At 46.7% G+C, this 8677-nt stretch overlaps 1 pseudogene; it reads left to right on the forward strand.

The window, feature by feature from the left end:
* The first annotated feature begins 2908 nt into the window (after positions 1-2908).
* LOC112966687 lies at positions 2909-5991 on the forward strand (annotated as a pseudogene).
* The last annotated feature ends 2686 nt before the right edge of the window (positions 5992-8677 follow it).

Here is an 8677-nt window from a genome sequence, read left to right on the forward strand (position 1 = left end):
GCGGATGGTCAGCAACAGCTGGGCATGGAGAAGGRGGCCCTGGAAAAGCCACCTGCCAYGGAGGCGGCACCACTCTCRGCTGGCTCTGCACCYGCACCGTCCTCCAGGTGCTCCCTGGAGAGCTGCCGGGCTGCTTCGCAGGGCCCCTCCATAAGCCTCCTGGGAGCTGCTGCCATTCCCACTTGCTGCTTGCGGGCCGCAAGAGCCGCGAGAAAGAGAAGAAAGAGACAGAGACAGAGAAGGAGAGAAAGAAGAAGGAGAGAGAAAGAAAGGAAAAGAGAAATGGTAAGAGAAGAAATGTTGCAAAAAGAAATGGAGAGAAAATAAAGGGGTCAGAAAAGAAAGGGACAGAAAAGAAAGAGGGAAGGAAAAGGAAATGAAAAGAAAAAAGGGGGGAGAAAAAAGGGGGAAAGAAAAAGAGAGAGAGAAAAAAGGGAAAAGAAAAAAGGAAGAGAAAAAAGGGGGAAGAAGAAAAATGGGGAGAAAATAAACAAAAGGAGAAAAAATAGGTGATAAAAGGGGGAGAAAAAAGGGAGGAAAAGGGGTAGAAAAAAAGCAGAGAAAAAATGGGGAGAAAAAGGGAGAGAAGCAGAGAAAAGAAAAGAGGGAAGAAAAAAGGTGAACAAAAAGGGAGAGGAATAGAAAGGGAAAAAATTGGAGGAAATGGGAATATAAAATGGGAAAAAAAAGAAGGGAGAAAAAGGGGGGAAGAAGGAGTAGAAAAAGGGGAGAAAGAAAAGGGAAAAAAGAGTGAGAAGGGGGAGAAATGGGGAGAAAAAAGGGGGAGAAAATGGGGAGAAAAGAAAGGGGGAGATCAGCAAGGGGGAGATAAGGGGGGAGATAGGGAAGTGGGGAGAAAAAGGAGCGGAAGAAAAGGAGAGGAAGAAAAGGAAGGGGAAGAAAAGAGAAGAAAAGGAAAGGAAAAAAGGGGAAAAAGGGAAAGGAAAAAAGGAAAGAGAAAAAAGCAAAAAAGGAAAGAAAAAAAGAAAAAAGGGAAAGCAAAGGAAAACAAAGGAAAGGAAGGAAAGAACAAAGAGGAAAGAAGAAAGCCCCTTGGCAGCATCCTTCACACCTTGTAACAACGGGAACCCTGCCAGGACGAGCAGTGTGCTTTCACCTGCGGGAACTTGTCCGTGGTTAGCACTGAACTCCCCGTTCAGGGCCCCAGGGAGCCTTGGACCAGGAGCAGGGGGACTTTGGATTTACACCCATGTAACTTCACTGCAATAAAGCCCTTTTCTGCAGGACGATTTGCCGGCTCCTTGTCTCTCCCTCCAACCCTTGGGCACCAAATGTCTTCCACTGACTTTTGGACGGTTCTGCAGGTGTGGCGGGGCTATTAGGATGCCCTGGCGTGCACACCACCGTAGCAGCAGGGCAAGGCACTGAGCAGCGGTAGCACTGCTGCTGCTGTTGTGGGAGAGGGCAAGGGAGATTTGGGGAAGCAATGCCTCTCTGCCAGGGAGTCAAGGGCCACCGCCGAGAGCAGCAGTCCCCAGCGAGGGGAGAGAGAAGCTGCTGAGAGGTGATGCTGCTCCAGAAGGGGCGTCCGAGAGAAGGAGCCCACGGGCACGGCAGGGGTGCTGTTTCCCGGGTGCAGCTGTTCCCAGGACACCGAGGAAAGGGGCAGCAGAGGACCTAGCCTGGCAGGAGCCGCGACTGGCAGAAGCTGCATGCTGGCAGGCTGCAACTAGAGAAGGTGCCCCCTCCATCGGCCCCTGTCAGCAGGCGCCCTCTCCTTGCAAGACAGCTGAAGAAGAGGGGCCCACTGCCACTTGCAAAAGGCATTGGCCATTCTTGGCAATCTGTAGCTCTTCCGTTGCATGGTGTTCAGCTCTCCCTTGCAGAAACCAAAAGCATTTTGTCCTGGTGGCAGACATGGGCAGGAAGAGATGGCCCATGCGGGTGGTGCCATGGAAAGACTCAGAGGCCACAGAAGCCATACCAAGAGCTTCCAACTGCCTCTAAGCAAAAACACAAGGATTTCTTTGGGGGCTGACTCTCTGTGTTTGACTGTGACCAGCCTGGGGGTCCCAGGAAGAGGACGTGCCCGTTTCCTGGCCTGTAAGCAGCCCAGACAACCCAGGGAGGAGGAGCCCAGGCACTTCCCCAGAGAAGAAGGGGGTCTCTCTTTGGGCCCAAGGAGGTGGCTCAGGGCCGACGTGACAGTCATGCTCAGCAAGCTTAGCTGGGCTCCAAATACTCAGCACACGTGGGCCTCAACATTCCAGCTTCTGGCTAAGAAAAGAGGCCTTGGTCCTCTGGGAGCCTCTTTCCAGGCACGTCCAGCAGGCAGAAGGAAAGCAAGAGAGGTGGACAAACCGAGAGGAGCTCTACACATTGGTCACAAGCAAGGGCTAGGGCAAAGGAGTTGAATAAAATTGTGTCCAGCCCCACTCAGCTTGCTCTTGCACTGCTTCAAGTCTAAGAAGCACCACGATTAAACCAGACTGGAATGTAAACGGACCCCGCAGGAGATTTACCCCCTCATCTCCAGAGAGCCTTTGTCTTCCTCCATCTCTTTCCTTGAAGATCTGCCTTGGCAGCCTGCGTTCTTTCCAGGGCACGTCCCTTCACACAGGTGCCTTCTCTTCCACACATGTACTTAGGAGGCCTCAAAACTGTAGAAGGACACAGAAAGCTGAGGATTCTGCTGCCAGTCCCCAGCACATCTCCTCGCTCCAGGTGTTCCCATTGAGCTCTGGGTGCTGTGTGGGAAGGATGAAATGGTGGCCAGGTCAGAGGATGAGGAGGAAGTATTTGGCCTCAAGTGCAGACACACCCCCATCCTCATCTGGACCACCGACCTCTGCGTGGTCACTTTCATGCTAGTCTGGGGGACATGTCCCAGGCCCACACATGAGTTCTGCCCCACAGGGCTCAGCCCTGTCCCTGCGACTATCCCCACATGGGTGAGATCTGTTTGGGGCTGTGTCTGTCCCAAGGAGGAGAAGCAGCATGGGCTGAATCTTTTTCCCCTTTTCACTGCCAGTTGCAGGAGGTGAAGCAGCTCTGGCTGGACGCCATCCTCTGGTAAGCCCTGCCTGGGAATTCAACCTGCTGACTCAAGGCTGAAGGCAGGGGGGTGCTCCTGATGGTGCTGCACACAGAAATGCTGAAATATAGGTGGGGGAAAGGTGTCTCCACTGCTGAGTGCAGCTCCTGTGCACAGTGGTGTGAGTTGCTTAGTTTCGTAGTTGCAAATCAGCACTGACCCTGTGAGCTGTCACCACAGCTCCTTGCTTGCCAGTATGGGGACCCTGAGCCGCTGCTGTCTGTCTCCATGAGGACAAGGCCCATAGACAGCAGTACCAAGGGTGTTACAGACCGGTGTTCCCAGCCAGCACTGCTGGAGGCTCTCCGGAGTTGACGTCCCTCAGCAGTGCTGGGCTCACTGGCAGGAGAGAGAGCAGCGAAGGCTGGGGGTGACAGAGTTCTCCCTGCACCCTTCCCTGTGCACAGGCAGAGCACAGGCTGGGGACTGCTCTGGAAATCGGGAGTCTCATGTAAAAACCTGTTATCTCTGACAGCTTGCTATTTGCTCCTGTGGAGGTTGGTTTCAAGGGAGAGTTGCACAGAGAAGCACTTCTTGCAATAACACTTCCTCAAGGCATTTCAGATTCCTCTGCAAAACACAAGAGTAATCTCTTGTGCATTTAATTGGACTTCCTCAAAGGAAAAAGTAGTAGCCCCTGCACCCTGCATTAACGTTACATTAAATAGTTTGTGCTCCTGCAGGGTGGCTGACAAACTGCCCAGAGCAAACCTCCTCTTGCTCCAGTGCTTGCTTGCTGTGCTCTACCACATCAGCGAAAATGCGAAGACCAGCAGGATGGACGCCAGCAACCTTGCCATCTGCGTGGGGCCCAACATGCTGAGCCCAGACAGGGACAATGTGCTTCCGCTGGCAGCGCAGGAGAGAAATGACAAGGTCTGTTGAATTCACCCCCTAGCTACTCCCTTTGGGGCAGCTTAGGGCCATCCCCACAGATCCCCCTGCTCTTGTAAAAGCTCAGCGAAATTGTGTCAGGTCAGATCAGGCTGAGCTACAGAGCTACAGCTGTCAGTACAGAAATGTCCATCAGCAGCAGGAAAGGCTGCTCAACACCTTTTCAGCCCCTCAGATTGAAATTATTGGTTTTCTGTGTGCAGGTGACAGTGTTGATGGAGCTCCTGATAGACAACAGCACAGCAATATTTGGGGAGGACATTGCCTTGCCTTTCAGTCCCTCAGCTGAGGAGTCCCCCGAGCACACAGACAGCTCCACAGGTAGGAGGATGAACTGATGATTGTCACAGGCCTGGGCTGCTGGTTCAAATTCTTGAATTGGATATTAGAAGACATCTGTGGAAATGCAGAGAGGTGCAGAGGGTTCAATACAGTATGGCAGTGTTTTTCTACTGGAATGCTTTCCAGAAGTTCAAAAGGACAACACTCACAAAACAACATTCATCGAGATAGTGAACATCTGTACACCTCTGCTCTTCACCTATTTGCTAACTATGGTCTGGAACTGCACTGTCCCAGGGCATTGACCTTGGTGGTCCTTGTGTTTTCTTAACTTCTCCTCTAGTACATAGGGAGTAAGGTCGTGAGTGCCCAGGGTGTGTTGTCCCACAGGGAAAGTCCCCTTGGATCTTCAGATGGCCCCTAAAACCTACCTAATAGGCTCTATCTCCCCACAGGACACCCAGGTGCTCCTCAGCACAGTGGTTCTGCCTGCAACAACCCACTGCTGGGAGCTGAATGCAGCCCTCCCCCCACACACACACCTCGGAGAAGGAACAGTCCAAAGGGAGGAGCTGCAGTCTGTACATAGGATATCCAAGACGTGCCTCTGCCCCTTCACTGAGTAATTTTAAGAATGGCATCAGCAGGATGGACTGGAGGTACTCAGAGCCAGACCTGTCCTTCCAGAACCGCTTTGAAAGCAGGGGAAGGGAGCAGGAGCTGAACAAAAGGGAGGGCAATTTTCCCGTTCAGCAGTAACAGCTAAGGTTGGAAAAAAGCCTTGCAATATTGCAAGACAATGGCAATGTTGCTGGCATTCATCCTGCTGGTCTTTGCATTTTCGCTGATGTGATAGAGCACAGCAAGCAACTACTGGAGCAAGAGGAGGTTTGCTCTGGGCAGTTTGTCATCCACTCTACTCGAAAAACGTCTTGCAATATTGCCTTCACAATTTTCAAATTGCTCTCTATATCCAAAACACCCTCCAGCTGCTCCCTGGAAAGCTCCTTCTCTGGTCTGATACTTTCACCAGCTCCAAACTAGTTTCACCCTCTAGTTCCCCAAAAGCCTTTTTAAATAGGCTTTTTCCACTAAGCCCGTGGAGGACAGCAGGACACCTAGCAGAGAGATCAAAAAGAACACCATGTCATGCTCTTTTGCAAACTGCAGGAAAACACTCACAAAACCCCAGAGTTGGGGGCCTGTGAAAACATGGGTTTTCAGAGAGACAGCTCCACAAAGAAAGACAATCAGTTCTCCTGCAGAATTATCCAAGAAAACAGGTCAGACAATAAAAGCCATTGCCTGTGGTGCATCAGCAAAGGCCCCATTTCAGGTCCACTGAGGTAGTCTTGAGAGAGGAGAGTGGATCAGAGGAATCATGGAACCACCCCTTTATGAAGATCACCTAAAAACTGGCTGCCATGAAAGTTCCCTCCTACGGCCAATCATGACATCCACAATGTCCAAGCAGGATGGGCCACCCTACCCATGCACTAGTCATGCACAGGACACAGCAGAGATGGCTCCAAGGGATCTGTTCAGGGACAGAGTTTCTGCAGTGAAGGATTCTGAGGTGGAAACTGCAAACTGTGGGAATAAACTCCTCTGTGAGTTTACCTGTGACCTATGGAGCTCATCAGCTGAGAGCCATGTCTGAATCCTGTCAAAAGAGCAAACATGAGGATGTGGCTCAGTGGTGCAGCCAGGCAGTTTTTGAGGTAGCCCAGATCCAGTCTGCAAAAGAATCCTATCTTTAAATAGCTTGTCCCTCCTCTGTGCGCTCTACAAGGTACAGACTGTAAAAACAGATATCTTGTTCATCCTCTGCAAGATTTTACCTTCAAGGATCAATGAATAAGCTAGGTCTGCATAAATGTTTTTTCCTGGGAGGGCTCTCCTGAAGTCTTTGTCAGCTTGACACATCCCATTCTTCCACCAGAAGAGGTGGGGCAGACAGACCTGTGTATGATTATGTAAAAATATAAGTGAAAATGCTGTCTATAATGCTGTTATAGATATATAGATATATATATATAACAACTAACAAATGCTGTTGTGTGGTAAAACTTGTCAGTGGTTGATCGGCAGTGTTGTACTTGTATTCCAAAAAGGACAGTATACAGGCTAGCAGCTCCAAAACCTGTCCCACCTTCCTTATGCTCTTCTCCAGCATTTACCAGAATTAAATATTATCATTCCCGGCTCAAAACAGAATGGACCAAGTCAAGAGATGACATTCCTAGGCACCTGATGGATAAGACAAAGGAAAACAGTGCCAGAATCTATACGAGCAGAGATACCAAACATGCCCACACCTTCTGCTCAAAAAGAACTGCAAGCCTGATTGGGAAAGGTTGGTGTTTGGAGGTCACACTTTCTTGGATTCAGTATTTTAATAAGACCTCTGCATGATGTGCTGAAGAAAAACTCAATACAGACCTTGGAAACAAAACTTCATGAACAAAAAATGCTTTAAAAAAATGAAATGTTTGCTTTCTCATCTAGGGGACTACTCACCCTACACGCCTATTTACACTAAACATAGGCAAAAATGATAAGGCCTATCAATGGGGTTTACAGCAGCAAGACATGCAAGATACAAAAGAGTAACCCCTTAAACTTTGGCCAAAGGAAATGCGGGGCTACGCCAAGATCACTCCCAGGACAGCTTTCTCCTTTAGGCCAGGAATGGGTCTGGTGGGTTCAGTTTCAGACCCTGCCTGAGGTGAGGGTTACGGTTCATCTAGGGTTTAGGGGTCATCACTCTCATCTAAAACAGGAGAAATACACCAAAAAATGCTAAAAAGACAGAGTTTCAGAGTTTAAAAAAAGCCTGTCTCCCCCATTCATACCAGCATCTCTACAAACTGCAGCATTTTATGTAAATCAAACTGTATTTGCATCTTCACAAAAGCCAAAAATTAAGCCAGGCTTTGAATCTAACTGATTGCCTTAGAAGATTTCCTCAAGTGAAGACCTAACCACTGGGTCCCATAATTCACATTAGCAAAAATATGGGCACTCTACCCACACCCAACCACCAAACCACAGAAACATGATATGATATAAGCTGTGATTCTTTTTTAGCCTCTATAGAAAAATATGCCTAGAAAAAAAAATATATAAAACTTTATATATATATTATTGAGACCTGTTTTTATAAATCTATGTTTATAATCTTTTGAGGACACCTCAGTCTCTGTTTAACTTCAAAAGTATAGGCATAATCCAAAACTCATGCTTCATCTAGAATGACCCAATTACATTAGGTATTTTTAACTGAAGATTACCCTTACAGAAAAGATAAAGCTGAAATGCTTTAATTGCATCAATTATCTTAAGTAATTCATTAAAATGTCACAACACTGGCAGATGATGCTCTGCAGAGTTCATATATTATACGATCTCAGTTGCTTTAATGTTTATTTTCTACCATCCATAATAACTTTATTCAGCAAAGATTCCCCCCCCACCATATTGTAAAAATATGCTTTTATACTTCTGCATGTACATAAGGAGAACAATGAAACATTTAGAATTTCAAGGCATGTAAAATCTGAAGAACTTGTGTGCAGATCTAAAAACACATTTTCTCTCTTATAATGATGATTTAGTTCTTTTAAAATGTAGGGCAAACAATTTTCTTAAACGTTAGGTGAATAGTTACATGTGATACATGACTGTAATAAATGAAAATACGAATTTCGTACATGAATCACTGAGAAGCCATGAACTGGTTAATAGTGTAATCTCTGATTCTGCTACATATTTAGTCTTCACAGATACGTGTTTTAACTAACTGGGTATTCAGTGCTCCATTAATTATTTCAGATCACAACTAAAGACTTGTTCGAGAATGGAGACTGTGGAAGAAGGCATTCAGAGGACAAAGGTAAAAAAGGGGAAGCTTGATTTCCTGGTCTCACAAAACAATTATTCATTAATTTAAATACCCTGTTGCATACAAACAGTGTAAGAATAAAAAAGTTTCCTGGGTGATTACTATACCAAAGCCATTTATATGACATAGGTGAGAATTAATAACTTTATCTAAACTGACATCTTTTTTGGTGATAAGGTGATAAGGTTAGCAGATAGAGGTCCAGGCAAGAGCTGTTGAAGTAATATGCTTTGACTAAAAGCAATGTTAATAAACTAAATCTAAACTAAACTAAATATTAACACTTCATAAGTTAAATAGATTGAAACCTACTGATAGTTTTCAAAATGTAATAACAACTTGGATACAATGATCATCAGGCATAATTCCAGTAGGTCAAACTACAATCAAATCAATTGATTTGATTTTGACTTCCTACAGGGAATCAATTCGTGGCCCCAAACTACTTCACATTTTTACTGTTGATCTGGAAGAAAACATTAAATTATCCTAGTAAAGTTTTTCAATGACAAGAAGATGGAGCAAGTGGTAAAAAATTAAGG

Source organism: Apteryx rowi, unplaced genomic scaffold (assembly GCF_003343035.1).
Source record: "Apteryx rowi isolate R43461 unplaced genomic scaffold, aptRow1 scaffold_1036, whole genome shotgun sequence".
Taxonomy (NCBI): Eukaryota; Metazoa; Chordata; class Aves; order Apterygiformes; family Apterygidae; genus Apteryx; species Apteryx rowi.